Source organism: Quercus lobata, chromosome 10, assembly GCF_001633185.2.
Source record: "Quercus lobata isolate SW786 chromosome 10, ValleyOak3.0 Primary Assembly, whole genome shotgun sequence".
NCBI lineage: Eukaryota > Viridiplantae > Streptophyta > Magnoliopsida > Fagales > Fagaceae > Quercus > Quercus lobata.
In genome coordinates this window covers 22,483,109-22,492,506 of record NC_044913.1, presented here as the reverse complement: position 1 = coordinate 22,492,506, position 9,398 = coordinate 22,483,109, and positions in this window count along the sequence as shown.

Below are 9,398 nucleotides of genomic sequence, written 5' to 3'. Positions count from 1 at the left end.
ACTTGGATATTATTTCTTTTGATTGTAAAAAAGAGCCCCTTCACCAGTAAATCCATTTACAAATCCCATTTACCTTCAAAACCCATTTTCCAGACTCTTACACCAAAAGAGAGAGAGAGCTAGAAGGGAAAGTCACAAACTCCGACCACCCACCACCAAATCCGGTCAGATCATGCCACCCCATTCCCCTTCACGCATCACTCATGAGTCACGCCAAGCCCAAGTCGAAGCACAGAGAGATTGGCCACCAGTGAAGCCTAGATCATCGTCCTCAACCCACAGCCTCTTGCCGTCGTGCATGCAACCATGATTTGGGTCTAATCATCTACTCACGATCTCGTCGCCACCACCCATGACCGATCTTGTCATTTTTTCCTTCCTCGATCTCGTCATCGTCACCACTGCCGCCTCTAGATTGACCCACCCATAACCGATCGCATCTATCTCTTTCTCGAACTACCTCTCTTTTTTCCTCAATATCTCTTTTCTTCCTCAATATCTCACTCTTTCTTCCTTCCTCTCTTAGTTTGACCGAGGATGACAGTGTTTAATGAATGGTTTTTTGTTTTGAGTTTTGTTTTTTTAAGTTTATATATTGAAATTTTCTATTATAAAATTTGTTTGGTAGCTAAGAAAATGTGAAAAAACTAGTAGAAAATGAGCATTTTCATAATGAAACCAAACACTTGAAAACATTTTCCAAAGCAATTTTTAGAATGCAACCAAATAATTTAAAATATTTTTCTTTCCCAAAAGTATTTTCACCTAAAAATATTTTACACTCGGAAAATATTTTATATGTTGCCAAACACGGCCTTAGACATGAGAACTTTTTTTTTTTTTGGGTTAAGATACTCATTTTTCAAAACATTTCATATATTCAGATTAACTATTTTATATTATATTTGATTAAAATATCATTTTCTTAATTTTTTAAATTGTTTATTTTTCTTCACATATAATAATCGTCGTCTACTCTTTTTTCTTCATTTTTAGGGTACATAAATAAATAATAAAAAGTTAAATACAAAAATGAATAATATCAGTGTAAATTTATATGCAAATTTGTAAATTTACACAATTATATTCTTATTGATGTGGGTCTTTTTAAATAAAAATATGTAAATTGTACATTTTTTTTATTGTACATCTACTGATGTGAGTGCTCTAATTGAGCGTTCTTCATAATTGTACATTGGTAAAACTTAGGTTCTATACTTTAGACATAAAGCATTAACATTAGGTGTAAAAAAATTATATTTTAATACACCAAAAAGTTACTTTACATCTTATCTCTTATTTTAGCATATCAAACATTAAAATAAGGCTAAAATACAAATTACACCTTCTAAATTTGACTAAAATTCATTTCAGCCATCTAACTTTACTTTCATTCAATTGAATCTTCTAAATTTCAAATTTATTCAATTCAGCATTTTAGTCCAAAATTGTTTTTAAAAAATCTGTTAACTATGCAATTAACTAATTGAAAAATATTTTTTGAAAAAAAAAAATCCTCACATAAAAAATCTATAAAATAATTTTATTAATTTTATAGATTTTTTTTCATATGAGAAAAATACTTTTTTTTAATGGAAAATTTTTAACAAAATTGGACGAAAGACTTGGTTTGAATAAATTTGAAATTTAAAGTACTCAGTTGAACTAAAGTAAAGCTAGCTTATATTGTGCAATTTGCATTTTAGCCTTAAAATAACTTTAAAAAACTCCAACATTTTATTAGAAGGGGGAAAAAACAAACAAAACAAACAAACAAACAAACCCTCACCAGTCACCACCCTTACAAGCAATAGCCAAATTAGCCACCACAAGAATCCACTACTACAACCATAACAATGGAATGAAAATTTCAGACCAAAACTAATGAAACCCACCCAAAACCGAAGCAACTCAACCCAACCAAAAGAAACCCAGAAACCCCAAAATCACCACCGCAACCCAATCACCACCACTAACAACCAACGTAACCACCACTACCATCCACAACCATCGACACCACAACCCACATCAACAACCTTCAAACCAAACCCATTGAACCCATGATCAACAAACCCAAACAACCAAATCGACAATGGGCAAGTTAATGAGACAACGAGAAGGCAAGACAGCGAGGCAACAAGAAGACGAGAAGGCTAGATGGTGAGATGGCGAGCAAAAGCACGCGATGGGTGGAGGCAATGAGATGTTGAAGGTTGGTTGTTGAGAGAGAGAGAGAGAGAGAGAGAGAGAGAGAATAAGTAAAAAAATTTACTTTTAGCATTTGGGTTCAAATGCTAACAATTTTTGAAATTTGAGACATCTTATATGGTTTTTTTTTTTTTTTGGTGTTCAATGTGCTAAATTTAGCATACCTTATGCTAGTGCTCTTAGGAGCAAATGTGCAATACTAGGTTTTCTAATGAAATTTAAATACTTGGATAGCCGGATTTATTGGATACTAAATTCGATTAAATAAATTTGGAAGAAGTACAATCTTTTAAATGTAGGAGAATTATTGTTAATGTCAATCCTAGTTGGTGTAGAACTATTGTCAATCTTACGATAATACAGGAGACCTACTATCATTTTCATGTGGTGTCGAAGAACTACTATTTATCCTATGTGATACGAGATATCTACTATCAATCCCATGTATTGTAGAAGAACTATTGTAGGAACACTAATGTCGATCCTATGAATTGAAGAGATTTAAAGTCAATCCTTTGAAGGTGGAAGAACTAAGGTCGATTTTATGGATTTAGAAGAATTATTACTTATTCTAAAAGGTATAGAAGAATTATGGTAAAACTAAAATAGATCCCATGAAATTAGAAGAACTAGGGTCAATCATATGAGTTTCAAAGAATTAATGTCGATCCTATGAAGAGAATCATGTATGTTTTCATGTGCCTGTCTAAGAGAACATAATCAAGAGGGCTTTCTCTTAAGTTAGATGTCATGGATTTTTACGTGGATATGTCAATTTGATTTCTTAAAAAAAGAAAACTCAATTTTCTAGTCAATTTGGTAAGTGGTATTGTCTAATCCTTGTTCATGTTGTAAATATTTCAACAAATGTGAGCAATATATAGATAATATTGTAGATACTCTCGCAATCAAGACAAATGAGTCAATTCCCCTAGGGTAGATACAATTGCAAAAAGGGACACTCTTGCGCACGAAAACATATGAGGCAATGCTTTGCATGCAAAAGAAAATGGGCCAATGCCCCTAGTTTTGGAGAAAAAATATTTACGAACAAATGCGCTAATACCCCTAGTGCCCCTAGTTTTGGACATGCTTGTAAATAAAAAATATATATATGAATGATTTGCACATGAAAACAAATGTCCTAATGCCGTTGGTTTGAAGAAATTTAATGAACAAATGGGCTAGTGACCGTTGTTTAAGCATGCCTGCAAACATTCTATATGATTATAAAATCTTTTGAGTGAAGATTATGCCTAAGCTAAGACTCTGTGGGTGATTGGGATCAAGCCTCTGGTAAGCTACCTAAATACCCCTTTTAGAGCAGGATCAATTCTAAATGTAGTTTGAGTGGGTAAAGAAAATATATAATCAACAACAATAGAGACCCTTAGTCAAGTTTGCATGGTAACTTCAAAATGAACTTGTTCATGAGAAATTTTTAGCAATGAATATTATTTATATAAGAAACAATTGATTTGAAATACAATATTTTTGCTCAAATTTTGTTGCTTTTGCAACATTTGAAACAAAGTCCAACAGAAGGGAAAAAAAATTTAACCACACAATCAAGAATGTAAGAAAAAATAAGAATTGAAGGATATTTGCTTTTTTATTTTATCAAAACAATATTTGTATAATTGAGCAAGCATGAAACATGCATATCTGTATTGTTCACCATATCATGCAATTTTCAAATTTATAAATCATATATAATATGATCAAATTACTACACCCCTCTTATTGTCTTTTTATTTTGTTTAAAAAGTAGAACACTCAAAATTACAATTTTTTATAAGGTAATTTGTTGAAATATTGGAGAAAACTAATAACAAGTTTATGATATTTGTGTAAGAATTTTTTTTCCACATGCTATCATCACAAACACAGATCCCGAAATTCCACCAAATTAAAGAAAGGACCAAAAGAAAATGTAAGTAGAAAAGCCATCACCTTTGTCCAAGAATCATACCCATGCAACAAATATGAGATGAAGGATGATAAAAGTAGAGAAGCTATCAATTTAGTGTTAGGATTAGTGCCCTTAAATCCTATTGTATGATGCTATGTATGATATTAAGTATGACATTATGTATGACTTAATATTGTGATTAATAAATTTGTTTTATTATTATCTGAAATAATAGTAACATGAATATTCGAATATTATTATATAGTCCAAGAGATGCATAGTATGTGATTTATGTGAAAAGTTACAGAATATATAAATCACAAGTTCTTTGTAAACTCAAAATTATAGTTCGAAGTCGATGATGAAATTGAGTATTTCATCTGCGAACACTATAACATATCAACTAAGATGATTTGTCTTGATCATAGAAGTGGAGACTTCTAGTTGATATATTGACATGTTTTAAGAGTTAAGACATATTGAACTGTACTGCTATGAGATTTATTATTCTCCTAATAACTGTCAATTGAATAATAAATCTTACAACTTTTATTTACATAAACTTTTAATCCTGAGAGAATAATGGACCTGATCATGAAATGTAGGTTGCTTTGATATATCAGGAGTGAGATCTAAAGTAACGGTCAAAACCTCAGTATGTTGGGCAATCACATTTAGTGTTGATAGAATATATATTTTCAAGATGGAATTCATAGTCTCTTAACGGAGATATAAAATATTCTCTTGAGATAAGTTTAATGGTACGGTTATTTAGAGTGTTAGGCCTAACCACTTTAGTGAGAAATTACTAAAGTATATATTTATGGAATTGGATTTCATGAATATATGATGAATAACTTAAAATGATTAAACCAGGTACTCAAGGATTAAGATGTAGTGATCTACAAAGTGGCAGTCTTTATTTATGACTTTGTATTACTACGAATATTTTATGAAGGGGTTGCATGTACAATAAAGTCTTGGGATATAATTTATGAGAGAACCTTCGGTCAGGAGCTGGCGTAAAGAGCCTTTTTTACGCCACCAATAAATGAATGACACGTCATATTTCTATTGAAAAACCAATACACTAAAGCATACACAATTATAACTCAATTAAACCAAAATCCTTAAAAACGTAAAGCACCTGAAGATCTAAAAAGCTCTAAAGCCTAAACCCTTTCCAACTCCTCCTCTCCTTATACCACCGGAACTCCACCCCGCTGCTAGAGCTGCCACACACGTCGGTCAAGAGTTGTTGCCACCGCACCACAGCTCTACCCCGTCAGTCAAGGTTTGTTCTTTTATGATTGTGTTTATTGTTTGATTAATTATTTTCCCCAAACTTTGGGTTTCGAAATTTTGATGGTTTTGGGTTTTTTTTGGATATCAATCTGTTCATATTGGTATGGGTTTTGTTGATTTGGTATGGATTTTGCTGTTTTTTAGTATTTTCATGGGTGTTGATTGGATTAGGTTCAAACCTAAAAAAAATCTGATTGTGGTTTTTTTTTTTTTGTTCCCAGCTAGCCTAGATTCTTATGAAGAGGCGGCGACACCACGATCATGGCGGCTCCGACGCATTTTCCAGGTTCCAGCACAAAGTCAGGTGGAAGCGTGGAGATTCGGTGTTAAGAAGAGGTGGATGACATGCATTTGGGTATACCGTTGATTCCTCTGGAAACTGATATGCAACCCTGCTGTGTTTTTGTTTTGAAATTGGGGATTAATCTAAGTTATTCTTGTCTGTGGTAAGGTGTATGTGGTGTTTGTTTGGTTAACGACGTGGCGTTCTCTCATTGGTGTTGTAAAACCTCACTTTTACGCCAGCTCCTAACTGAAGTTAAGCCCATAATTTATTAATAAGGTCTAGAGTGCAATTATATTTATATAATGGTATTAAATATAATTAATGGTAACTTTGGACTTGTCAAGAGTTGACAGAAAAGCCCAAGGCCCATTGGAGCTAGTGTCTTATTTGTTCCATTTTGGTCTCACTCCAAGCTGCATACTAGAACCTAATTGGAAAGGCCCAAAAGGCCAGCCCAATTAGATAATCAGTTGTAAGGGGAGAAACATACAGATTTTTTGGAACATACATGAAATGGTGTACGTGAGTGTTGGACACTCTTTCATTCTCCTGTTAACAAACTCATAGAAACTAATTGAGAGACCACACTTCTTGGGCGTTAGTGGAATTGGAGTGAAGATTAAAGGTGTTCTCAAGAACTTCCGATCTTTGGTTTTGAATTTCACCACACACCAAAGTACACTCTCTTGTTCTTATATTCTAAAACTTACATAGCACATGTTATCAATTGCAAATAAAGTAGACCTGTTAATTTTCTGCTGCGTACATGCATATTTCCATCATTTATAACATACCACCATGGTCATGGTTAGATTCTTGCTCATAATCAAATCCTCCAGATGATGAGGTAGCACCGTAGTAGGTAGGCCAGTTGAAATCTTACCTAAAAAGATTTGGTCCCACCATGGTTTTGGTTAAAATCAGGGGAGGCAGAGGACTAGTTGCCTACATCGTGCAAGTTCTTAGTTGTGCTGACTATGGAGTCTAGGGATGGAGCCAAGACTTTGAGTTCAGGGGAAAAGGGAAGGGGAGGCAAATTCGAACAAAAAAATTAAATCATTATCATCCCATATTTGTATAAATAATCTAAGACAATGTTGTTAAAAGCACATTAACTATGCTTAAAGCTCAAAACTCAAAACCCCAAAATCTAAACACTTTGCTTGTTGGAAACAACATGGATCGTTGATACATATCATACGACCAATTTTCCTTTTTCAGCATGTTGATAATGTATTTTTATTGATGTGTATAAGATTGCATTACAATGCTTGGAATGGCCAAGACTTTAATACTAAAAAAAAATCAAAGTATAATGGTCATTAAGATTCAGCATGTGAAACGCACTTTGATTAAAAAAAAGAAGAGCATGAAAGCAGCAGAAGAGTTGGCAATAAGGGGGGGGGGGTGATATGGACTTCTTTTTACAGCTCAAGGAAGAAGTGCAAACACTATTAAGTCGAGGAAAAAATGTGGCAACAGGCTCCCATGATCTTTGGATGGTTTCGGGTGACAAAAACACCGGCTACTTCCATAATAAAGCATCTCATAAATTCTAGAAAAACTCTATTTCTGAGATCAAAGATGGTGCTGGGGTGTTGCATAGAGGGGATGACAAAATTGCAGCAGTTCTTGCGGATTACATTCAGCAGCTTTTCTCAACTGCAGATTCGAATAGGGTTGAAGATGTGGTTGGGTTCATTGGTAGATGTGTTACCGAGGAGATGAACTCAACTTTGATTGCAGATTTCTCAAAAATTGAAGTGGAGGTGGCTTTGAAACAAATGGCCCCTCTAAAGGCCCCGGGTCCAGATGGCATGCGTCCAATTTTTTCTCAACACTACTGGTCAAGCATTGGAGATGATGTTGTCAAGGTAATCCTATCTTGTCTGAATTCGGGTCAGATACTTCCAGGTTTGAGCTTAACTCTTATTTCAAAAGTTAAGTGTCCAGATAAAGCCACTGATTTTTGGCCCATTGCTTTATGTAATATCTTGTATAAACTTGTCTCAAAAGTGCTAGCCAACAAATTAAAAAGAATTCTACCTCAACTTATTTCTGAATCACAAAATGCTTTCCAATCTGACAAAGCCATATTAGATAACATCTTGGTGGCTTTCGAGATGCTACATCATATGAAGACAAAGAAGTTAGGGGAAAAAGGTCATTTGGCACTAAAATTGGATATGAGTAAGGCCTATGATAGAGTTGAATGAGTTTTCTTAGAAAAAATCATGCTGCAGATGGGTTTCAACAACAAATGGGTGAGCTAGATTTTGGAATGTATTAGATCAATCACATACTCCATCTTAGTAAACAATGAACCACAAGGGCACATTGTTCCAACAAGGGGGATTCATCAAGGTGTTCCCCTTTCACCATATCTATTTTTGCTTTGTTCAGAAGGCTTAAATGGTTTACTCCAGAAAGCGGTAGACAAAGGTAATATCCAAGGTGTCTCACTTTGTAAAAATGGGCAAAAAAATTTCTCATTTATTTTTTTGCTGATGACAGTCTCCTCTTTTGTCGAGCTAGTATGGGGGATGTTTAGACCATTAAAAACATTATGGAGATATATGAAAAAGATTCGGGACAAAAACTCAACACAGAGAAGACAACTCTATTTTTTAGCAAAAATGTTCCGAATTGTTCAAAGTTGTTTATTAAAAATCTCCTTGGTGTACCAGAAATAAGGGAGTATGAGTCCTATTTGGGTTTACCTGCAATGGTGGGAAAAAACAAAAGAGCAAGTTTAAATTATATTAAGGATCAAGTTTGGAGCAAGTTGCAGGGATGGAAGGAGAAATTGTTGTCACAAGCAAGGAAGGAACTTTTGTTGAAAGCAGCAGTGCAAGCAATTCAAATGTTTGCCATGAGTTTCTTTAGATTACCAGTAGGCCTCTGTCAAGACATTGAAATGCTCATAAGAAAATTCTGGTGGGGGCAAATCGGAGAGAGGACAAAAATTCATTGGACAAAATGGGACTCTATGTGCAAACCAAAAGATAGGGGTGGATTAGGCTTCAGAGATCTTTGTAAGTTCAACAAAACTATGTTGGCGAAACAAGTTTGGAGACTAATACAAGACAAAGAATCACTGTTTTACTGAGTTTTCAAGGCTAAGTATTCCCCAAACTGCTTTATGGGTTCTTTTGCTTGGAAGAGTATTTTATGGTCTAGGAAAATCATTGCCAAGGAGGCAAGATGGAGGGTGGGGGATGGAAAATCTACACGCATTTACTGTGATTCTTGGTTATTAGGCACGGTAAGGGGGAAGGCTAGCTCTCCTCCCTCTTTTCTCTCATCAAAAGCGACTGTGGATGCTCTGATTAATCCACACACGGGCTGGTGGAATGTGCACGTTATTGACTTATGTTTTTATCCCCCAGAAGCTCAACAAATAAAGCCCATCCCTTTATGTTCTATCCCACAACCTGATATTCTATCTAGCCAAAAGAAAATTCAGGTGTGTACTTAGTAAAATCTGGTTACAAAGCTCTCTATGATGAGAACCTGCAGAACCCGGTCCTTCCTCTAGAAGCAGTAGCACAAAAAACTTTTTGGCATGGGATATGGAAGTTGAAAGTACTAGGTAAAATAAAACATTTCTTTTGGAAATCTGTTTCAAATTCTTTACCTATAAAATTCAATCTTGTCAATAGAAAAAATCTGCAAGACCCAATGTGT